Source organism: Microcebus murinus, chromosome 28 (genome assembly GCF_040939455.1).
Source record: "Microcebus murinus isolate Inina chromosome 28, M.murinus_Inina_mat1.0, whole genome shotgun sequence".
NCBI classification, from domain to species: domain Eukaryota; kingdom Metazoa; phylum Chordata; class Mammalia; order Primates; family Cheirogaleidae; genus Microcebus; species Microcebus murinus.
Genome location: NC_134131.1, coordinates 17,199,790 through 17,222,874, shown reverse-complemented (window position 1 = coordinate 17,222,874; position 23,085 = coordinate 17,199,790). Strand labels below are relative to the sequence as shown.

At 62.9% G+C, this 23,085-nt stretch overlaps 6 non-coding genes across 6 annotated transcripts; all 6 read left to right on the top strand.

Moving 5' to 3' along the window:
- Nucleotides 1–862: 862 nt before the first annotated feature.
- LOC142865373 (5S ribosomal RNA) lies at nt 863–981 on the top strand. The gene has a single exon (XR_012915676.1). It is a non-coding gene; the product is annotated as a 5S ribosomal RNA (ribosomal RNA).
- A 3,780-nt stretch (nt 982–4,761) lies between these two features.
- On the top strand, nt 4,762–4,880 carry LOC142865372 (5S ribosomal RNA). Its single transcript, XR_012915675.1, has one exon. It is a non-coding gene; the product is annotated as a 5S ribosomal RNA (ribosomal RNA).
- A 3,778-nt stretch (nt 4,881–8,658) lies between these two features.
- Nucleotides 8,659–8,777, top strand: LOC142865371 (5S ribosomal RNA). The gene has a single exon (XR_012915674.1). It is a non-coding gene; the product is annotated as a 5S ribosomal RNA (ribosomal RNA).
- A 3,778-nt stretch (nt 8,778–12,555) lies between these two features.
- Nucleotides 12,556–12,674, top strand: LOC142865369 (5S ribosomal RNA). The gene has a single exon (XR_012915672.1). It is a non-coding gene; the product is annotated as a 5S ribosomal RNA (ribosomal RNA).
- Nucleotides 12,675–16,457: 3,783 nt separating this feature from the next.
- LOC142865368 (5S ribosomal RNA) lies at nt 16,458–16,576 on the top strand. Its single transcript, XR_012915671.1, has one exon. It is a non-coding gene; the product is annotated as a 5S ribosomal RNA (ribosomal RNA).
- A 3,783-nt stretch (nt 16,577–20,359) lies between these two features.
- On the top strand, nt 20,360–20,478 carry LOC142865367 (5S ribosomal RNA). Its single transcript, XR_012915670.1, has one exon. It is a non-coding gene; the product is annotated as a 5S ribosomal RNA (ribosomal RNA).
- Nucleotides 20,479–23,085: the final 2,607 nt, after the last annotated feature.

Below are 23,085 nucleotides of genomic sequence, written 5' to 3'. Positions count from 1 at the left end.
TATTCTGTCAGCTTTCAAATTCTCTTTCAGTTGCCACCCTCACAGATGGATTAGGAAACTCTTTCCGGTGCACTCATTAGTGAAATGACCTCCAGGAAGCTGGAATCCAATATCTAATGGCCGATTTTTAGCGAGTCCACACGCCAGGGTGGTCGGGGTCCAATGCAGCCCCGGCCAGGCCCAGGCCCCTTGGACTGGGCCACAGGAGGACACGGAGGAGGGTCCCGGCCCCCACGAAGCGGTGCCGGCAGTTCTCCACGGGCTTGGGCGTTTTCCAGAGGTAGGAGATGGAGGGGACTGATTTCTTCAGCGCCCCCCAAACCACGCCACCCCACCCCACCCATGGGACACATCCCCAGAGAGAGACGCCCCATACACTGGCTGTGCCCCAGCCCTGGCCCCGGGGAATAGGCGGCAGCCCACCCACAGGGCGAGGGGGGGGGCGCAGCTGAAAGGGGTTGTGGGGGAGGGCGGCCCCTGGCTGGGGTCAAAGGGCGAGCGCCCCGCGCGTGCGCAGTCAGCGGCAGGCAGCGACGCGCTGGGGGTGGGCAGCGGGTAGGTGAAGGAGGCCGGGCGAGGAGACGAGGGGGGCTGGGAGGGCTCCACCTTGGCGAGTCCAGCCGTGGAGGCGCATCTTGTGTGAGTGTGAGTGAGTGTGAGTGTGTGTGTGTGTGTATAGAGAGACAGCCCCCCGTCCCGCCCCGCCCCGCCCCGCCCATCACCCCCGTCCCTGGGAGCCCGCGGGACCCGGCCGGCGAACTCAACCGGCCCGGCCCGGCGCGGGGCCTGGGGCGGGAGGCGGCGGCGGGGAAGCCCAGAGAGGCTCGGCTTCTTGAGCGGGGCAGGGGCGCCCTCCGCCGCCGTCTAGGGCCACACCACCCTGAACGCCCCCGATCTCGTCTGGTCTCGGAAGCTAAGCAGGGTCGGGCCTGGTTAGTACTTGGATGGGAGACCGCCTGGGAATACCGGGTGCCACAGGCTGCTGCTTTTTTTTTTTTTTTTTTTTGCCTCTTGTTCTGTCCCCTTTCTGGGAGCGTGGCGGCGGCCCGGGGTGGGGGTCACCCCCACCCTCAGCGCTCGCCCGCGGTGCCTGGCGCCCCAGCCCGCACCGTGGGGCCTCCTCTTGTCCCAAGCCGCGACACCGCCGCCACGCCGCAGCATGCGTGGCATCTGGACTGTCAGGTCTCAGACCAAAGGTCTGCTCTGTGGGAACCGACACGCTGGAGGAAACCTTGAGAGTCTGAGAGGGGAGGGAGTTCCAGAAGAAGGCCAGGATGTCATTTTGAGGGAGTATGTGACCAGAACTCGTCCCGTTGCTTTTGGGGTTCTATGGGCTACACGCAGGAATCTTTGGTGGTGGCACCTGATGTTGGGGGATCCGGAGTCACACCCAGACCTGCTCCACAGGCCTCCTTTTACTTTTCTCTTCGGATTCATTATTTTTAAAAAGTGTCTCTTACCTCTATGATTGCATTTTCTTTTCTCTCTCTCTTCAAGCAGATGATGGGAGTACAAGTATTCAGGTGACATGTGTTGCCCGTGCCCCCCTCCCCCCTGTGTTCTTTTTTTTTTTTTTTTTTTGAGACAGAGTCTCGTTTTGCTGCCCAGGCTAGAGTGAGTGCCATGGCGTCAGCCTAGCTCACAGCAACCTCAATCTCCGGGCTCAAGCAATCCTGCTGCCTCAGCCTCCCGAGTAGTTGGGACTACAGGCATGCACCACCAAGCCCGGCTGTGTTTTTCTATATATATTAGTTGGCCAATTAATTTCTTTCTATTTTTAGTAGAGACGGGGTCTCGCTCTTGCTCAGGCTGGTTTCGAACTCCTGACCTGGAGCAATCCGCCCGCCTCGGCCTCCCAGAGAGCTAGGATTACAGGCGTGAGCCACCGCGCCCGGCCCCCCCTGTGTTCTTATTCATATACCTCTCATGTTGTTCCAGCGTATTGTGGGGGTACCAATGTTAAGGTCGGGTGCCTTGCCCTCTCCAAGCCTCCCCCCTCGGGTCAGAGCTTCAAGTGCGCCCATCCCCCAGTCGGTGCGCACCCACCCCATCCCTAATGGATGTGTATGCCCCTCCCCTCCCCCCACCCGCCCGACACCCACCCGATGAAGGTGATTCCTCTCTGTCCACTTAGGCGTCCATCCGTTCGTACCAATTTGCTGGTGAGCGCGCTCACGTGGTGCTCGTGTGTCCATTCTTGGGATACCTGGCTTACTGGAACGGGTCCCAGCTCTGGCCAGGAGAACACGAGAGGCGCCCTCTCACCGCTGCTCCTCACAGCCGAATGGCACTCCGTGGTGTCCACGCGCCACATTTTATTCATGCACTCCTGGATGGATGGGCACTCGGGTCGCTTCCACGTCTTTGCGATTGTGAATTGTGCCCTAACTGTAACCCTAACCCTTACCCAGCCCGTCTCCTCTGCCCCTGCCTGACGCACTCCTCCCCGGCCAGGCCCGTCACTGTCCTGGGCCCCCGCCTGTCCGGCTCCTCCCTGCCCGGCCTGTCACCGTCCTCTGCCCCTGCCTGACATGCTCCTTCCCGCCCGCCCGGCCTCTCACCGTCCTCGGCCCCTGCCTGACCGGCTCCTCCGTCGCCTGGGCCTTCCAAGGGCTTGGTGTGGACGCTGCTTCCAGGAAGCCCCCCAGGAACCCGGCAGCAGGGTGGCCGCAGCAGTCTCCAGCAGCCGTCCCTAAGTCGCTTGAGTGCGGGGGACGTGCCCCCGCTGTGCCGCGGGGGCCCAGCCTGGTGTCTTCCCTGAGGCCCTGGGGCTGCCGGCTGGGCTGCCGCTCCCCACAAGGGGAGAGTCGTGGAGGTGGGGACCGCCTCCTGATGGGGACGTACACGCAGCTCTCCACGTCGGATTCCGGGGCTCTCTGTCCTGCCCGAAGGCCCAGCTGGCCTGCGGGTCCTTAGAGTGGCAAAAACATCCGAAAACTGAGATTGAGGGTCCGGTGGGTGTCTGCACTTTTGTGCTGGGCACCCCAGGGAGGCCCGGGGGCTGGCTGGACAACGTGGTCTGCTGGGCGGGGGGGTTGGAGGAGCAACTGATGCCCTTTGCACTTTGGGTAGCAAGAGTCTGAGGTGTCTCTGAGCCCTGTGCCCTGTGGGGGGGGGCGGGGGGAGGAGGAGGAGGAGGAGGAGGAGGTGGGAAGGGCCGGGGCCTGCAGTCCTGTTCCCGGGGTGGCACGGCAAGTGGCTTCTTCCACAGGCTGCTTGGCCTGGGCTCCCTGCACCTGGGCCTTTGGAGGACCGGCCCTGTGCTTGCCAACACTTCCTGCAGGGACCCAGAGCTGGGAGGTGGCATCTCTCAGCCCTGGGTCGGGCAGAGCCCCAGCGGGCCATGCCCACAACCTCTCTCAGCACCGGTCCCCCAGAAGGCTCCTTTGGGACCAGGATTCTCTTGCGGTGACTCTTTAAGGTCTGGCCCCTGGATGGAGGGGCACCAGGAGTAGAGGAGCAGGAAGGGGAAGGGGGTGGCCATGCGAGGGGACACTTTGAGGCCAAGTCCCAGCTTCAGCCTGATCCTCCTGGGAACCCCGCTCTGAGACAAGGAGCCGGGCTTCGCATTCCCACAGCAGCCAGTCGTGGGCTGAGGACACCTGGGGCGTTGGGAACTCCCTGGCTTCTCCTTGGTTTAACGTCTAGAGCTGCTTGTGAATCGCGCCGCCACACACACCCGAGCTCAGGTGTCTTCCGCACAGACTGCGGGCCTCGCTCTTCTGAATGCCGCTAGCTCGCCACCCACCCACGGGTGAACCTGGTCAGGGTGCTTTCTCTCAGGGGCAGACTCTTTTCCGGGCGGGCTACCGGTGTCTCTGTTTGCTCGTTTCTTGCTTCCATTTCGGGAAAGTCTTCCTTGCTGGGTGTGGAAATCTCCTATGCCTTCCCTCGCCTATTCTGTCAGCTTTCAAATTCTCTTTCAGTTGCCACCCTCACAGATGGATTAGGAAACTCTTTCCGGTGCACTCATTAGTGAAATGACCTCCAGGAAGCTGGAATCCAATATCTAATGGCCGATTTTTAGCGAGTCCACACGCCAGGGTGGTCGGGGTCCAATGCAGCCCCGGCCAGGCCCAGGCCCCTTGGACTGGGCCACAGGAGGACACGGAGGAGGGTCCCGGCCCCCACGAAGCGGTGCCGGCAGTTCTCCACGGGCTTGGGCGTTTTCCAGAGGTAGGAGATGGAGGGGACTGATTTCTTCAGCGCCCCCCAAACCACGCCACCCCACCCCACCCATGGGACACATCCCCAGAGAGAGACGCCCCATACACTGGCTGTGCCCCAGCCCTGGCCCCGGGGAATAGGCGGCAGCCCACCCACAGGGCGAGGGGGGGGGCGCAGCTGAAAGGGGTTGTGGGGGAGGGCGGCCCCTGGCTGGGGTCAAAGGGCGAGCGTCCCGCGCGTGCGCAGTCAGCGGCAGGCAGCGACGCGCTGGGGGTGGGCAGCGGGTAGGTGAAGGAGGCCGGGCGAGGAGACGAGGGGGGCTGGGAGGGCTCCACCTTGGCGAGTCCAGCCGTGGAGGCGCATCTTGTGTGAGTGTGAGTGAGTGTGAGTGTGTGTGTGTGTGTATAGAGAGACAGCCCCCCGCCCCGCCCCGCCCCGCCCCGCCCATCACCCCCGTCCCTGGGAGCCCGCGGGACCCGGCCGGCGAACTCAACCGGCCCGGCCCGGCGCGGGGCCTGGGGCGGGAGGCGGCGGCGGCGGGGAAGCCCAGAGAGGCTCGGCTTCTCGAGCGGGGCAGGGGCGCCCTCCGCCGCCGTCTAGGGCCACACCACCCTGAACGCCCCCGATCTCGTCTGGTCTCGGAAGCTAAGCAGGGTCGGGCCTGGTTAGTACTTGGATGGGAGACCGCCTGGGAATACCGGGTGCCACAGGCTGCTGCTTTTTTTTTTTTTTTTTTTTTTTTTTTGCCTCTTGTTCTGTCCCCTTTCTGGGAGCGTGGCGGCGGCCCGGGGTGGGGGTCACCCCCACCCTCAGCGCCCGCCCGCGGTGCCTGGCGCCCCAGCCCGCACCGTGGGGCCTCCTCTTGTCCCAAGCCGCGACACCGCCGCCACGCGGCAGCATGCGTGGCATCTGGACTGTCAGGTCTCAGACCAAAGGTCTGCTCTGTGGGAACCGACACGCTGGAGGAAACCTTGAGAGTCTGAGAGGGGAGGGAGTTCCAGAAGAAGGCCAGGATGTCATTTTGAGGGAGTATGTGACCAGAACTCGTCCCGTTGCTTTTGGGGTTCTATGGGCTACACGCAGGAATCTTTGGTGGTGGCACCTGATGTTGGGGGATCCGGAGTCACACCCAGACCTGCTCCACAGGCCTCCTTTTACTTTTCTCTTCGGATTCATTATTTTTAAAAAGTGTCTCTTACCTCTATGATTGCATTTTCTTTTCTCTCTCTCTTCAAGCAGATGATGGGAGTACAAGTATTCAGGTGACATGTGTTGCCCGTGCCCCCCTCCCCCCTGTGTTCTTTTTTTTTTTTTTTTTTTTGAGACAGAGTCTCGTTTTGCTGCCCAGGCTAGAGTGAGTGCCATGGCGTCAGCCTAGCTCACAGCAACCTCAATCTCCGGGCTCAAGCAATCCTGCTGCCTCAGCCTCCCGAGTAGTTGGGACTACAGGCATGCACCACCACGCCCGGCTGTGTTTTTCTATATATATTAGTTGGCCAATTAATTTCTTTCTATTTTTAGTAGAGACGGGGTCTCGCTCTTGCTCAGGCTGGTTTCGAACTCCTGACCTGGAGCAATCCGCCCGCCTCGGCCTCCCAGAGAGCTAGGATTACAGGCGTGAGCCACCGCGCCCGGCCCCCCCTGTGTTCTTATTCATATACCTCTCATGTTGTTCCAGCGTATTGTGGGGGTACCAATGTTAAGGTCGGGTGCCTTGCCCTCTCCAAGCCTCCCCCCTCGGGTCAGAGCTTCAAGTGCGCCCATCCCCCAGTCGGTGCGCACCCACCCCATGCCTAATGGATGTGTATGCCCCTCCCCTCCCCCCACCCGCCCGACACCCACCCGATGAAGGTGATTCCTCTCTGTCCACTTAGGCGTCCATCCGTTCGTACCAATTTGCTGGTGAGCGCGCTCACGTGGTGCTCGTGTGTCCATTCTTGGGATACCTGGCTTACTGGAACGGGTCCCAGCTCTGGCCAGGAGAACACGAGAGGCGCCCTCTCACCGCTGCTCCTCACAGCCGAATGGCACTCCGTGGTGTCCACGCGCCACATTTTATTCATGCACTCCTGGATGGATGGGCACTCGGGTCGCTTCCACGTCTTTGCGATTGTGAATTGTGCCCTAACTGTAACCCTAACCCTTACCCAGCCCGTCTCCTCTGCCCCTGCCTGACGCACTCCTCCCCGGCCAGGCCCGTCACTGTCCTGGGCCCCCGCCTGTCCGGCTCCTCCCCGCCCGGCCTGTCACCGTCCTCTGCCCCTGCCTGACATGGTCCTTCCCGCCCGCCCGGCCTCTCACCGTCCTCGGCCCCTGCCTGACCGGCTCCTCCGTCGCCTGGGCCTTCCAAGGGCTTGGTGTGGACGCTGCTTCCAGGAAGCCCTCCAGGAACCCGGCAGCAGGGTGGCCGCAGCAGTCTCCAGCAGCCGTCCCTAAGTCGCTTGAGTGCGGGGGACGTGCCCCCGCTGTGCCGCGGGGGCCCAGCCTGGTGTCTTCCCTGAGGCCCTGGGGCTGCCGGCTGGGCTGCCGCTCCCCACAAGGGGAGAGCCGCGGAGGTGGGGACCGCCTCCTGATGGGGACGTACACGCAGCTCTCCACGTCGGATTCCGGGGCTCTCTGTCCTGCCCGAAGGCCCAGCTGGCCTGCGGGTCCTTAGAGTGGCAAAAACATCCGAAAACTGAGATTGAGGGTCCGGTGGGTGTCTGCACTTTTGTGCTGGGCACCCCAGGGAGGCCCGGGGGCTGGCTGGACAACGTGGTCTGCTGGGCGGGGGGGTTGGAGGAGCAACTGATGCCCTTTGCACTTTGGGTAGCAAGAGTCTGAGGTGTCTCTGAGCCCTGTGCCCTGTGGGGGGGGCGGGGGGAGGAGGAGGAGGAGGTGGGAAGGGCCGGGGCCTGCAGTCCTGTTCCCGGGGTGGCACGGCAAGTGGCTTCTTCCACAGGCTGCTTGGCCTGGGCTCCCTGCACCTGGGCCTTTGGAGGACCGGCCCTGTGCTTGCCAACACTTCCTGCAGGGACCCAGAGCTGGGAGGTGGCATCTCTCAGCCCTGGTTCGGGCAGAGCCCCAGCGGGCCATGCCCACAACCTCTCTCAGCACCGGTCCCCCAGAAGGCTCCTTTGGGACCAGGATTCTCTTGCGGTGACTCTTTAAGGTCTGGCCCCTGGATGGAGGGGCACCAGGAGTAGAGGAGCAGGAAGGGGAAGGGGGTGGCCATGCGAGGGGACACTTTGAGGCCAAGTCCCAGCTTCAGCCTGATCCTCCTGGGAACCCCGCTCTGAGACAAGGAGCCGGGCTTCGCATTCCCACAGCAGCCAGTCGTGGGCTGAGGACACCTGGGGCGTTGGGAACTCCCTGGCTTCTCCTTGGTTTAACGTCTAGAGCTGCTTGTGAATCGCGCCGCCACACACACCCGAGCTCAGGTGTCTTCCGCACAGACTGCGGGCCTCGCTCTTCTGAATGCCGCTAGCTCGCCACCCACCCACGGGTGAACCTGGTCAGGGTGCTTTCTCTCAGGGGCAGACTCTTTTCCGGGCGGGCTACCGGTGTCTCTGTTTGCTCGTTTCTTGCTTCCATTTCGGGAAAGTCTTCCTTGCTGGGTGTGGAAATCTCCTATGCCTTCCCTCGCCTATTCTGTCAGCTTTCAAATTCTCTTTCAGTTGCCACCCTCACAGATGGATTAGGAAACTCTTTCCGGTGCACTCATTAGTGAAATGACCTCCAGGAAGCTGGAATCCAATATCTAATGGCCGATTTTTAGCGAGTCCACACGCCAGGGTGGTCGGGGTCCAATGCAGCCCCGGCCAGGCCCAGGCCCCTTGGACTGGGCCACAGGAGGACACGGAGGAGGGTCCCGGCCCCCACGAAGCGGTGCCGGCAGTTCTCCACGGGCTTGGGCGTTTTCCAGAGGTAGGAGATGGAGGGGACTGATTTCTTCAGCGCCCCCCAAACCACGCCACCCCACCCCACCCATGGGACACATCCCCAGAGAGAGACGCCCCATACACTGGCTGTGCCCCAGCCCTGGCCCCGGGGAATAGGCGGCAGCCCACCCACAGGGCGAGGGGGGGGGCGCAGCTGAAAGGGGTTGTGGGGGAGGGCGGCCCCTGGCTGGGGTCAAAGGGCGAGCGTCCCGCGCGTGCGCAGTCAGCGGCAGGCAGCGACGCGCTGGGGGTGGGCAGCGGGTAGGTGAAGGAGGCCGGGCGAGGAGACGAGGGGGGCTGGGAGGGCTCCACCTTGGCGAGTCCAGCCGTGGAGGCGCATCTTGTGTGAGTGTGAGTGAGTGTGAGTGTGTGTGTGTGTGTATAGAGAGACAGCCCCCCGCCCCGCCCCGCCCCGCCCCGCCCATCACCCCCGTCCCTGGGAGCCCGCGGGACCCGGCCGGCGAACTCAACCGGCCCGGCCCGGCGCGGGGCCTGGGGCGGGAGGCGGCGGCGGCGGGGAAGCCCAGAGAGGCTCGGCTTCTCGAGCGGGGCAGGGGCGCCCTCCGCCGCCGTCTAGGGCCACACCACCCTGAACGCCCCCGATCTCGTCTGGTCTCGGAAGCTAAGCAGGGTCGGGCCTGGTTAGTACTTGGATGGGAGACCGCCTGGGAATACCGGGTGCCACAGGCTGCTGCTTTTTTTTTTTTTTTTTTTTTTTTTTTTGCCTCTTGTTCTGTCCCCTTTCTGGGAGCGTGGCGGCGGCCCGGGGTGGGGGTCACCCCCACCCTCAGCGCCCGCCCGCGGTGCCTGGCGCCCCAGCCCGCACCGTGGGGCCTCCTCTTGTCCCAAGCCGCGACACCGCCGCCACGCGGCAGCATGCGTGGCATCTGGACTGTCAGGTCTCAGACCAAAGGTCTGCTCTGTGGGAACCGACACGCTGGAGGAAACCTTGAGAGTCTGAGAGGGGAGGGAGTTCCAGAAGAAGGCCAGGATGTCATTTTGAGGGAGTATGTGACCAGAACTCGTCCCGTTGCTTTTGGGGTTCTATGGGCTACACGCAGGAATCTTTGGTGGTGGCACCTGATGTTGGGGGATCCGGAGTCACACCCAGACCTGCTCCACAGGCCTCCTTTTACTTTTCTCTTCGGATTCATTATTTTTAAAAAGTGTCTCTTACCTCTATGATTGCATTTTCTTTTCTCTCTCTCTTCAAGCAGATGATGGGAGTACAAGTATTCAGGTGACATGTGTTGCCCGTGCCCCCCTCCCCCCTGTGTTCTTTTTTTTTTTTTTTTTTTGAGACAGAGTCTCGTTTTGCTGCCCAGGCTAGAGTGAGTGCCATGGCGTCAGCCTAGCTCACAGCAACCTCAATCTCCGGGCTCAAGCAATCCTGCTGCCTCAGCCTCCCGAGTAGTTGGGACTACAGGCATGCACCACCACGCCCGGCTGTGTTTTTCTATATATATTAGTTGGCCAATTAATTTCTTTCTATTTTTAGTAGAGACGGGGTCTCGCTCTTGCTCAGGCTGGTTTCGAACTCCTGACCTGGAGCAATCCGCCCGCCTCGGCCTCCCAGAGAGCTAGGATTACAGGCGTGAGCCACCGCGCCCGGCCCCCCCTGTGTTCTTATTCATATACCTCTCATGTTGTTCCAGCGTATTGTGGGGGTACCAATGTTAAGGTCGGGTGCCTTGCCCTCTCCAAGCCTCCCCCCTCGGGTCAGAGCTTCAAGTGCGCCCATCCCCCAGTCGGTGCGCACCCACCCCATGCCTAATGGATGTGTATGCCCCTCCCCTCCCCCCACCCGCCCGACACCCACCCGATGAAGGTGATTCCTCTCTGTCCACTTAGGCGTCCATCCGTTCGTACCAATTTGCTGGTGAGCGCGCTCACGTGGTGCTCGTGTGTCCATTCTTGGGATACCTGGCTTACTGGAACGGGTCCCAGCTCTGGCCAGGAGAACACGAGAGGCGCCCTCTCACCGCTGCTCCTCACAGCCGAATGGCACTCCGTGGTGTCCACGCGCCACATTTTATTCATGCACTCCTGGATGGATGGGCACTCGGGTCGCTTCCACGTCTTTGCGATTGTGAATTGTGCCCTAACTGTAACCCTAACCCTTACCCAGCCCGTCTCCTCTGCCCCTGCCTGACGCACTCCTCCCCGGCCAGGCCCGTCACTGTCCTGGGCCCCCGCCTGTCCGGCTCCTCCCCGCCCGGCCTGTCACCGTCCTCTGCCCCTGCCTGACATGGTCCTTCCCGCCCGCCCGGCCTCTCACCGTCCTCGGCCCCTGCCTGACCGGCTCCTCCGTCGCCTGGGCCTTCCAAGGGCTTGGTGTGGACGCTGCTTCCAGGAAGCCCTCCAGGAACCCGGCAGCAGGGTGGCCGCAGCAGTCTCCAGCAGCCGTCCCTAAGTCGCTTGAGTGCGGGGGACGTGCCCCCGCTGTGCCGCGGGGGCCCAGCCTGGTGTCTTCCCTGAGGCCCTGGGGCTGCCGGCTGGGCTGCCGCTCCCCACAAGGGGAGAGCCGCGGAGGTGGGGACCGCCTCCTGATGGGGACGTACACGCAGCTCTCCACGTCGGATTCCGGGGCTCTCTGTCCTGCCCGAAGGCCCAGCTGGCCTGCGGGTCCTTAGAGTGGCAAAAACATCCGAAAACTGAGATTGAGGGTCCGGTGGGTGTCTGCACTTTTGTGCTGGGCACCCCAGGGAGGCCCGGGGGCTGGCTGGACAACGTGGTCTGCTGGGCGGGGGGGTTGGAGGAGCAACTGATGCCCTTTGCACTTTGGGTAGCAAGAGTCTGAGGTGTCTCTGAGCCCTGTGCCCTGTGGGGGGGGCGGGGGGAGGAGGAGGAGGAGGTGGGAAGGGCCGGGGCCTGCAGTCCTGTTCCCGGGGTGGCACGGCAAGTGGCTTCTTCCACAGGCTGCTTGGCCTGGGCTCCCTGCACCTGGGCCTTTGGAGGACCGGCCCTGTGCTTGCCAACACTTCCTGCAGGGACCCAGAGCTGGGAGGTGGCATCTCTCAGCCCTGGTTCGGGCAGAGCCCCAGCGGGCCATGCCCACAACCTCTCTCAGCACCGGTCCCCCAGAAGGCTCCTTTGGGACCAGGATTCTCTTGCGGTGACTCTTTAAGGTCTGGCCCCTGGATGGAGGGGCACCAGGAGTAGAGGAGCAGGAAGGGGAAGGGGGTGGCCATGCGAGGGGACACTTTGAGGCCAAGTCCCAGCTTCAGCCTGATCCTCCTGGGAACCCCGCTCTGAGACAAGGAGCCGGGCTTCGCATTCCCACAGCAGCCAGTCGTGGGCTGAGGACACCTGGGGCGTTGGGAACTCCCTGGCTTCTCCTTGGTTTAACGTCTAGAGCTGCTTGTGAATCGCGCCGCCACACACACCCGAGCTCAGGTGTCTTCCGCACAGACTGCGGGCCTCGCTCTTCTGAATGCCGCTAGCTCGCCACCCACCCACGGGTGAACCTGGTCAGGGTGCTTTCTCTCAGGGGCAGACTCTTTTCCGGGCGGGCTACCGGTGTCTCTGTTTGCTCGTTTCTTGCTTCCATTTCGGGAAAGTCTTCCTTGCTGGGTGTGGAAATCTCCTATGCCTTCCCTCGCCTATTCTGTCAGCTTTCAAATTCTCTTTCAGTTGCCACCCTCACAGATGGATTAGGAAACTCTTTCCGGTGCACTCATTAGTGAAATGACCTCCAGGAAGCTGGAATCCAATATCTAATGGCCGATTTTTAGCGAGTCCACACGCCAGGGTGGTCGGGGTCCAATGCAGCCCCGGCCAGGCCCAGGCCCCTTGGACTGGGCCACAGGAGGACACGGAGGAGGGTCCCGGCCCCCACGAAGCGGTGCCGGCAGTTCTCCACGGGCTTGGGCGTTTTCCAGAGGTAGGAGATGGAGGGGACTGATTTCTTCAGCGCCCCCCAAACCACGCCACCCCACCCCACCCATGGGACACATCCCCAGAGAGAGACGCCCCATACACTGGCTGTGCCCCAGCCCTGGCCCCGGGGAATAGGCGGCAGCCCACCCACAGGGCGAGGGGGGGGGCGCAGCTGAAAGGGGTTGTGGGGGAGGGCGGCCCCTGGCTGGGGTCAAAGGGCGAGCGTCCCGCGCGTGCGCAGTCAGCGGCAGGCAGCGACGCGCTGGGGGTGGGCAGCGGGTAGGTGAAGGAGGCCGGGCGAGGAGACGAGGGGGGCTGGGAGGGCTCCACCTTGGCGAGTCCAGCCGTGGAGGCGCATCTTGTGTGAGTGTGAGTGAGTGTGAGTGTGTGTGTGTGTGTATAGAGAGACAGCCCCCCGCCCCGCCCCGCCCCGCCCCGCCCATCACCCCCGTCCCTGGGAGCCCGCGGGACCCGGCCGGCGAACTCAACCGGCCCGGCCCGGCGCGGGGCCTGGGGCGGGAGGCGGCGGCGGCGGGGAAGCCCAGAGAGGCTCGGCTTCTCGAGCGGGGCAGGGGCGCCCTCCGCCGCCGTCTAGGGCCACACCACCCTGAACGCCCCCGATCTCGTCTGGTCTCGGAAGCTAAGCAGGGTCGGGCCTGGTTAGTACTTGGATGGGAGACCGCCTGGGAATACCGGGTGCCACAGGCTGCTGCTTTTTTTTTTTTTTTTTTTTTTTTTTTGCCTCTTGTTCTGTCCCCTTTCTGGGAGCGTGGCGGCGGCCCGGGGTGGGGGTCACCCCCACCCTCAGCGCCCGCCCGCGGTGCCTGGCGCCCCAGCCCGCACCGTGGGGCCTCCTCTTGTCCCAAGCCGCGACACCGCCGCCACGCGGCAGCATGCGTGGCATCTGGACTGTCAGGTCTCAGACCAAAGGTCTGCTCTGTGGGAACCGACACGCTGGAGGAAACCTTGAGAGTCTGAGAGGGGAGGGAGTTCCAGAAGAAGGCCAGGATGTCATTTTGAGGGAGTATGTGACCAGAACTCGTCCCGTTGCTTTTGGGGTTCTATGGGCTACACGCAGGAATCTTTGGTGGTGGCACCTGATGTTGGGGGATCCGGAGTCACACCCAGACCTGCTCCACAGGCCTCCTTTTACTTTTCTCTTCGGATTCATTATTTTTAAAAAGTGTCTCTTACCTCTATGATTGCATTTTCTTTTCTCTCTCTCTTCAAGCAGATGATGGGAGTACAAGTATTCAGGTGACATGTGTTGCCCGTGCCCCCCTCCCCCCTGTGTTCTTTTTTTTTTTTTTTTTTTTGAGACAGAGTCTCGTTTTGCTGCCCAGGCTAGAGTGAGTGCCATGGCGTCAGCCTAGCTCACAGCAACCTCAATCTCCGGGCTCAAGCAATCCTGCTGCCTCAGCCTCCCGAGTAGTTGGGACTACAGGCATGCACCACCACGCCCGGCTGTGTTTTTCTATATATATTAGTTGGCCAATTAATTTCTTTCTATTTTTAGTAGAGACGGGGTCTCGCTCTTGCTCAGGCTGGTTTCGAACTCCTGACCTGGAGCAATCCGCCCGCCTCGGCCTCCCAGAGAGCTAGGATTACAGGCGTGAGCCACCGCGCCCGGCCCCCCCTGTGTTCTTATTCATATACCTCTCATGTTGTTCCAGCGTATTGTGGGGGTACCAATGTTAAGGTCGGGTGCCTTGCCCTCTCCAAGCCTCCCCCCTCGGGTCAGAGCTTCAAGTGCGCCCATCCCCCAGTCGGTGCGCACCCACCCCATGCCTAATGGATGTGTATGCCCCTCCCCTCCCCCCACCCGCCCGACACCCACCCGATGAAGGTGATTCCTCTCTGTCCACTTAGGCGTCCATCCGTTCGTACCAATTTGCTGGTGAGCGCGCTCACGTGGTGCTCGTGTGTCCATTCTTGGGATACCTGGCTTACTGGAACGGGTCCCAGCTCTGGCCAGGAGAACACGAGAGGCGCCCTCTCACCGCTGCTCCTCACAGCCGAATGGCACTCCGTGGTGTCCACGCGCCACATTTTATTCATGCACTCCTGGATGGATGGGCACTCGGGTCGCTTCCACGTCTTTGCGATTGTGAATTGTGCCCTAACTGTAACCCTAACCCTTACCCAGCCCGTCTCCTCTGCCCCTGCCTGACGCACTCCTCCCCGGCCAGGCCCGTCACTGTCCTGGGCCCCCGCCTGTCCGGCTCCTCCCCGCCCGGCCTGTCACCGTCCTCTGCCCCTGCCTGACATGGTCCTTCCCGCCCGCCCGGCCTCTCACCGTCCTCGGCCCCTGCCTGACCGGCTCCTCCGTCGCCTGGGCCTTCCAAGGGCTTGGTGTGGACGCTGCTTCCAGGAAGCCCTCCAGGAACCCGGCAGCAGGGTGGCCGCAGCAGTCTCCAGCAGCCGTCCCTAAGTCGCTTGAGTGCGGGGGACGTGCCCCCGCTGTGCCGCGGGGGCCCAGCCTGGTGTCTTCCCTGAGGCCCTGGGGCTGCCGGCTGGGCTGCCGCTCCCCACAAGGGGAGAGCCGCGGAGGTGGGGACCGCCTCCTGATGGGGACGTACACGCAGCTCTCCACGTCGGATTCCGGGGCTCTCTGTCCTGCCCGAAGGCCCAGCTGGCCTGCGGGTCCTTAGAGTGGCAAAAACATCCGAAAACTGAGATTGAGGGTCCGGTGGGTGTCTGCACTTTTGTGCTGGGCACCCCAGGGAGGCCCGGGGGCTGGCTGGACAACGTGGTCTGCTGGGCGGGGGGGTTGGAGGAGCAACTGATGCCCTTTGCACTTTGGGTAGCAAGAGTCTGAGGTGTCTCTGAGCCCTGTGCCCTGTGGGGGGGGCGGGGGGAGGAGGAGGAGGAGGTGGGAAGGGCCGGGGCCTGCAGTCCTGTTCCCGGGGTGGCACGGCAAGTGGCTTCTTCCACAGGCTGCTTGGCCTGGGCTCCCTGCACCTGGGCCTTTGGAGGACCGGCCCTGTGCTTGCCAACACTTCCTGCAGGGACCCAGAGCTGGGAGGTGGCATCTCTCAGCCCTGGTTCGGGCAGAGCCCCAGCGGGCCATGCCCACAACCTCTCTCAGCACCGGTCCCCCAGAAGGCTCCTTTGGGACCAGGATTCTCTTGCGGTGACTCTTTAAGGTCTGGCCCCTGGATGGAGGGGCACCAGGAGTAGAGGAGCAGGAAGGGGAAGGGGGTGGCCATGCGAGGGGACACTTTGAGGCCAAGTCCCAGCTTCAGCCTGATCCTCCTGGGAACCCCGCTCTGAGACAAGGAGCCGGGCTTCGCATTCCCACAGCAGCCAGTCGTGGGCTGAGGACACCTGGGGCGTTGGGAACTCCCTGGCTTCTCCTTGGTTTAACGTCTAGAGCTGCTTGTGAATCGCGCCGCCACACACACCCGAGCTCAGGTGTCTTCCGCACAGACTGCGGGCCTCGCTCTTCTGAATGCCGCTAGCTCGCCACCCACCCACGGGTGAACCTGGTCAGGGTGCTTTCTCTCAGGGGCAGACTCTTTTCCGGGCGGGCTACCGGTGTCTCTGTTTGCTCGTTTCTTGCTTCCATTTCGGGAAAGTCTTCCTTGCTGGGTGTGGAAATCTCCTATGCCTTCCCTCGCCTATTCTGTCAGCTTTCAAATTCTCTTTCAGTTGCCACCCTCACAGATGGATTAGGAAACTCTTTCCGGTGCACTCATTAGTGAAATGACCTCCAGGAAGCTGGAATCCAATATCTAATGGCCGATTTTTAGCGAGTCCACACGCCAGGGTGGTCGGGGTCCAATGCAGCCCCGGCCAGGCCCAGGCCCCTTGGACTGGGCCACAGGAGGACACGGAGGAGGGTCCCGGCCCCCACGAAGCGGTGCCGGCAGTTCTCCACGGGCTTGGGCGTTTTCCAGAGGTAGGAGATGGAGGGGACTGATTTCTTCAGCGCCCCCCAAACCACGCCACCCCACCCCACCCATGGGACACATCCCCAGAGAGAGACGCCCCATACACTGGCTGTGCCCCAGCCCTGGCCCCGGGGAATAGGCGGCAGCCCACCCACAGGGCGAGGGGGGGGGCGCAGCTGAAAGGGGTTGTGGGGGAGGGCGGCCCCTGGCTGGGGTCAAAGGGCGAGCGTCCCGCGCGTGCGCAGTCAGCGGCAGGCAGCGACGCGCTGGGGGTGGGCAGCGGGTAGGTGAAGGAGGCCGGGCGAGGAGACGAGGGGGGCTGGGAGGGCTCCACCTTGGCGAGTCCAGCCGTGGAGGCGCATCTTGTGTGAGTGTGAGTGAGTGTGAGTGTGTGTGTGTGTGTATAGAGAGACAGCCCCCCGCCCCGCCCCGCCCCGCCCCGCCCCGCCCATCACCCCCGTCCCTGGGAGCCCGCGGGACCCGGCCGGCGAACTCAACCGGCCCGGCCCGGCGCGGGGCCTGGGGCGGGAGGCGGCGGCGGCGGGGAAGCCCAGAGAGGCTCGGCTTCTCGAGCGGGGCAGGGGCGCCCTCCGCCGCCGTCTAGGGCCACACCACCCTGAACGCCCCCGATCTCGTCTGGTCTCGGAAGCTAAGCAGGGTCGGGCCTGGTTAGTACTTGGATGGGAGACCGCCTGGGAATACCGGGTGCCACAGGCTGCTGCTTTTTTTTTTTTTTTTTTTTTTTTTTTTGCCTCTTGTTCTGTCCCCTTTCTGGGAGCGTGGCGGCGGCCCGGGGTGGGGGTCACCCCCACCCTCAGCGCCCGCCCGCGGTGCCTGGCGCCCCAGCCCGCACCGTGGGGCCTCCTCTTGTCCCAAGCCGCGACACCGCCGCCACGCGGCAGCATGCGTGGCATCTGGACTGTCAGGTCTCAGACCAAAGGTCTGCTCTGTGGGAACCGACACGCTGGAGGAAACCTTGAGAGTCTGAGAGGGGAGGGAGTTCCAGAAGAAGGCCAGGATGTCATTTTGAGGGAGTATGTGACCAGAACTCGTCCCGTTGCTTTTGGGGTTCTATGGGCTACACGCAGGAATCTTTGGTGGTGGCACCTGATGTTGGGGGATCCGGAGTCACACCCAGACCTGCTCCACAGGCCTCCTTTTACTTTTCTCTTCGGATTCATTATTTTTAAAAAGTGTCTCTTACCTCTATGATTGCATTTTCTTTTCTCTCTCTCTTCAAGCAGATGATGGGAGTACAAGTATTCAGGTGACATGTGTTGCCCGTGCCCCCCTCCCCCCTGTGTTCTTTTTTTTTTTTTTTTTTTTGAGACAGAGTCTCGTTTTGCTGCCCAGGCTAGAGTGAGTGCCATGGCGTCAGCCTAGCTCACAGCAACCTCAATCTCCGGGCTCAAGCAATCCTGCTGCCTCAGCCTCCCGAGTAGTTGGGACTACAGGCATGCACCACCACGCCCGGCTGTGTTTTTCTATATATATTAGTTGGCCAATTAATTTCTTTCTATTTTTAGTAGAGACGGGGTCTCGCTCTTGCTCAGGCTGGTTTCGAACTCCTGACCTGGAGCAATCCGCCCGCCTCGGCCTCCCAGAGAGCTAGGATTACAGGCGTGAGCCACCGCGCCCGGCCCCCCCTGTGTTCTTATTCATATACCTCTCATGTTGTTCCAGCGTATTGTGGGGGTACCAATGTTAAGGTCGGGTGCCTTGCCCTCTCCAAGCCTCCCCCCTCGGGTCAGAGCTTCAAGTGCGCCCATCCCCCAGTCGGTGCGCACCCACCCCATGCCTAATGGATGTGTATGCCCCTCCCCTCCCCCCACCCGCCCGACACCCACCCGATGAAGGTGATTCCTCTCTGTCCACTTAGGCGTCCATCCGTTCGTACCAATTTGCTGGTGAGCGCGCTCACGTGGTGCTCGTGTGTCCATTCTTGGGATACTTGGCTTACTGGAACGGGTCCCAGCTCTGGCCAGGAGAACACGAGAGGCGCCCTCTCACCGCTGCTCCTCACAGCCGAATGGCACTCCGTGGTGTCCACGCGCCACATTTTATTCATGCACTCCTGGATGGATGGGCACTCGGGTCGCTTCCACGTCTTTGCGATTGTGAATTGTGCCCTAACTGTAACCCTAACCCTTACCCAGCCCGTCTCCTCTGCCCCTGCCTGACGCACTCCTCCCCGGCCAGGCCCGTCACTGTCCTGGGCCCCCGCCTGTCCGGCTCCTCCCCGCCCGGCCTGTCACCGTCCTCTGCCCCTGCCTGACATGGTCCTTCCCGCCCGCCCGGCCTCTCACCGTCCTCGGCCCCTGCCTGACCGGCTCCTCCGTCGCCTGGGCCTTCCAAGGGCTTGGTGTGGACGCTGCTTCCAGGAAGCCCTCCAGGAACCCGGCAGCAGGGTGGCCGCAGCAGTCTCCAGCAGCCGTCCCTAAGTCGCTTGAGTGCGGGGGACGTGCCCCCGCTGTGCCGCGGGGGCCCAGCCTGGTGTCTTCCCTGAGGCCCTGGGGCTGCCGGCTGGGCTGCCGCTCCCCACAAGGGGAGAGCCGCGGAGGTGGGGACCGCCTCCTGATGGGGACGTACACGCAGCTCTCCACGTCGGATTCCGGGGCTCTCTGTCCTGCCCGAAGGCCCAGCTGGCCTGCGGGTCCTTAGAGTGGCAAAAACATCCGAAAACTGAGATTGAGGGTCCGGTGGGTGTCTGCACTTTTGTGCTGGGCACCCCAGGGAGGCCCGGGGGCTGGCTGGACAACGTGGTCTGCTGGGCGGGGGGGTTGGAGGAGCAACTGATGCCCTTTGCACTTTGGGTAGCAAGAGTCTGAGGTGTCTCTGAGCCCTGTGCCCTGTGGGGGGGGCGGGGGGAGGAGGAGGAGGAGGTGGGAAGGGCCGGGGCCTGCAGTCCTGTTCCCGGGGTGGCACGGCAAGTGGCTTCTTCCACAGGCTGCTTGGCCTGGGCTCCCTGCACCTGGGCCTTTGGAGGACCGGCCCTGTGCTTGCCAACACTTCCTGCAGGGACCCAGAGCTGGGAGGTGGCATCTCTCAGCCCTGGTTCGGGCAGAGCCCCAGCGGGCCATGCCCACAACCTCTCTCAGCACCGGTCCCCCAGAAGGCTCCTTTGGGACCAGGATTCTCTTGCGGTGACTCTTTAAGGTCTGGCCCCTGGATGGAGGGGCACCAGGAGTAGAGGAGCAGGAAGGGGAAGGGGGTGGCCATGCGAGGGGACACTTTGAGGCCAAGTCCCAGCTTCAGCCTGATCCTCCTGGGAACCCCGCTCTGAGACAAGGAGCCGGGCTTCGCATTCCCACAGCAGCCAGTCGTGGGCTGAGGACACCTGGGGCGTTGGGAACTCCCTGGCTTCTCCTTGGTTTAACGTCTAGAGCTGCTTGTGAATCGCGCCGCCACACACACCCGAGCTCAGGTGTCTTCCGCACAGACTGCGGGCCTCGCTCTTCTGAATGCCGCTAGCTCGCCACCCACCCACCCATGGGTGAACCTGGTCAGGGTACTTTCTCTCGGGGGCAGACTCTTTTCCGGGCGGGCTACCGGTGTCTCTGTTTGCTCGTTTCTTGCTTCCATTTCGGGAAAGTCTTCCTTGCTGGGTGTGGAAATCTCCTATGCCTTCCCTCGCCTATTCTGTCAGCTTTCAAATTCTCTTTCAGTTGCCACCCTCACAGATGGATTAGGAAACTCTTTCCGGTGCACTCATTAGTGAAATGACCTCCAGGAAGCTGGAATCCAATATCTAATGGCCGATTTTTAGCGAGTCCACACGCCAGGGTGGTCGGGGTCCAATGCAGCCCCGGCCAGGCCCAGGCCCCTTGGACTGGGCCACAGGAGGACACGGAGGAGGGTCCCGGCCCCCACGAAGCGGTGCCGGCAGTTCTCCACGGGCTTGGGCGTTTTCCAGAGGTAGGAGATGGAGGGGACTGATTTCTTCAGCGCCCCCCAAACCACGCCACCCCACCCCACCCATGGGACACATCCCCAGAGAGAGACGCCCCATACACTGGCTGTGCCCCAGCCCTGGCCCCGGGGAATAGGCGGCAGCCCACCCACAGGGCGAGGGGGGGGGTGCAGCTGAAAGGGGTTGTGGGGGAGGGCGGCCCCTGGCTGGGGTCAAAGGGCGAGCGTCCCGCACGTGCGCAGTCAGCGGCAGGCAGCGACGCGCTGGGGGTGGGCAGCGGGTAGGTGAAGGAGGCCGGGCGAGGAGACGAGGGGGGCTGGGAGGGCTCCACCTTGGCGAGTCCAGCCGTGGAGGCGCATCTTGTGTGAGTGTGAGTGAGTGTGAGTGTGTGTGTGTGTGTATAGAGAGACAGCCCCCCGCCCCGCCCCGCCCCGCCCCGCCCATCACCCCCGTCCCTGGGAGCCCGCGGGACCCGGCCGGCGAACTCAACCGGCCCGGCCCGGCGCGGGGCCTGGGGCGGGAGGCGGCGGCGGCGGGGAAGCCCAGAGAGGCTCGGCTTCTCGAGCGGGGCAGGGGCGCCCTCCGCCGCCGTCTAGGGCCACACCACCCTGAACGCCCCCGATCTCGTCTGGTCTCGGAAGCTAAGCAGGGTCGGGCCTGGTTAGTACTTGGATGGGAGACCGCCTGGGAATACCGGGTGCCACAGGCTGCTGCTTTTTTTTTTTTTTTTTTTTTTTTTTTTTGCCTCTTGTTCTGTCCCCTTTCTGGGAGCGTGGCGGCGGCCCGCGGTGGGGGTCACCCCCACCCTCAGCGCCCGCCCGCGGTGCCTGGCGCCCCAGCCCGCACCGTGGGGCCTCCTCTTGTCCCAAGCCGCGACACCGCCGCCACGCGGCAGCATGCGTGGCATCTGGACTGTCAGGTCTCAGACCAAAGGTCTGCTCTGTGGGAACCGACACGCTGGAGGAAACCTTGAGAGTCTGAGAGGGGAGGGAGTTCCAGAAGAAGGCCAGGATGTCATTTTGAGGGAGTATGTGACCAGAACTCGTCCCGTTGCTTTTGGGGTTCTATGGGCTACACGCAGGAATCTTTGGTGGTGGCACCTGATGTTGGGGGATCCGGAGTCACACCCAGACCTGCTCCACAGGCCTCCTTTTACTTTTCTCTTCGGATTCATTATTTTTAAAAAGTGTCTCTTACCTCTATGATTGCATTTTCTTTTCTCTCTCTCTTCAAGCAGATGATGGGAGTACAAGTATTCAGGTGACATGTGTTGCCCGTGCCCCCCTCCCCCCTGTGTTCTTTTTTTTTTTTTTTTTTTTGAGACAGAGTCTCGTTTTGCTGCCCAGGCTAGAGTGAGTGCCATGGCGTCAGCCTAGCTCACAGCAACCTCAATCTCCGGGCTCAAGCAATCCTGCTGCCTCAGCCTCCCGAGTAGTTGGGACTACAGGCATGCACCACCACGCCCGGCTGTGTTTTTCTATATATATTAGTTGGCCAATTAATTTCTTTCTATTTTTAGTAGAGACGGGGTCTCGCTCTTGCTCAGGCTGGTTTCGAACTCCTGACCTGGAGCAATCCGCCCGCCTCGGCCTCCCAGAGAGCTAGGATTACAGGCGTGAGCCACCGCGCCCGGCCCCCCCTGTGTTCTTATTCATATACCTCTCATGTTGTTCCAGCGTATTGTGGGGGTACCAATGTTAAGGTCGGGTGCCTTGCCCTCTCCAAGCCTCCCCCCTCGGGTCAGAGCTTCAAGTGCGCCCATCCCCCAGTCGGTGCGCACCCACCCCATGCCTAATGGATGTGTATGCCCCTCCCCTCCCCCCACCCGCCCGACACCCACCCGATGAAGGTGATTCCTCTCTGTCCACTTAGGCGTCCATCCGTTCGTACCAATTTGCTGGTGAGCGCGCTCACGTGGTGCTCGTGTGTCCATTCTTGGGATACCTGGCTTACTGGAACGGGTCCCAGCTCTGGCCAGGAGAACACGAGAGGCGCCCTCTCACCGCTGCTCCTCACAGCCGAATGGCACTCCGTGGTGTCCACGCGCCACATTTTATTCATGCACTCCTGGATGGATGGGCACTCGGGTCGCTTCCACGTCTTTGCGATTGTGAATTGTGCCCTAACTGTAACCCTAACCCTTACCCAGCCCGTCTCCTCTGCCCCTGCCTGACGCACTCCTCCCCGGCCAGGCCCGTCACTGTCCTGGGCCCCCGCCTGTCCGGCTCCTCCCCGCCCGGCCTGTCACCGTCCTCTGCCCCTGCCTGACATGGTCCTTCCCGCCCGCCCGGCCTCTCACCGTCCTCGGCCCCTGCCTGACCGGCTCCTCCGTCGCCTGGGCCTTCCAAGGGCTTGGTGTGGACGCTGCTTCCAGGAAGCCCTCCAGGAACCCGGCAGCAGGGTGGCCGCAGCAGTCTCCAGCAGCCGTCCCTAAGTCGCTTGAGTGCGGGGGACGTGCCCCCGCTGTGCCGCGGGGGCCCAGCCTGGTGTCTTCCCTGAGGCCCTGGGGCTGCCGGCTGGGCTGCCGCTCCCCACAAGGGGAGAGCCGCGGAGGTGGGGACCGCCTCCTGATGGGGACGTACACGCAGCTCTCCACGTCGGATTCCGGGGCTCTCTGTCCTGCCCGAAGGCCCAGCTGGCCTGCGGGTCCTTAGAGTGGCAAAAACATCCGAAAACTGAGATTGAGGGTCCGGTGGGTGTCTGCACTTTTGTGCTGGGCACCCCAGGGAGGCCCGGGGGCTGGCTGGACAACGTGGTCTGCTGGGCGGGGGGGTTGGAGGAGCAACTGATGCCCTTTGCACTTTGGGTAGCAAGAGTCTGAGGTGTCTCTGAGCCCTGTGCCCTGTGGGGGGGGCGGGGGGAGGAGGAGGAGGAGGTGGGAAGGGCCGGGGCCTGCAGTCCTGTTCCCGGGGTGGCACGGCAAGTGGCTTCTTCCACAGGCTGCTTGGCCTGGGCTCCCTGCACCTGGGCCTTTGGAGGACCGGCCCTGTGCTTGCCAACACTTCCTGCAGGGACCCAGAGCTGGGAGGTGGCATCTCTCAGCCCTGGTTCGGGCAGAGCCCCAGCGGGCCATGCCCACAACCTCTCTCAGCACCGGTCCCCCAGAAGGCTCCTTTGGGACCAGGATTCTCTTGCGGTGACTCTTTAAGGTCTGGCCCCTGGATGGAGGGGCACCAGGAGTAGAGGAGCAGGAAGGGGAAGGGGGTGGCCATGCGAGGGGACACTTTGAGGCCAAGTCCCAGCTTCAGCCTGATCCTCCTGGGAACCCCGCTCTGAGACAAGGAGCCGGGCTTCGCATTCCCACAGCAGCCAGTCG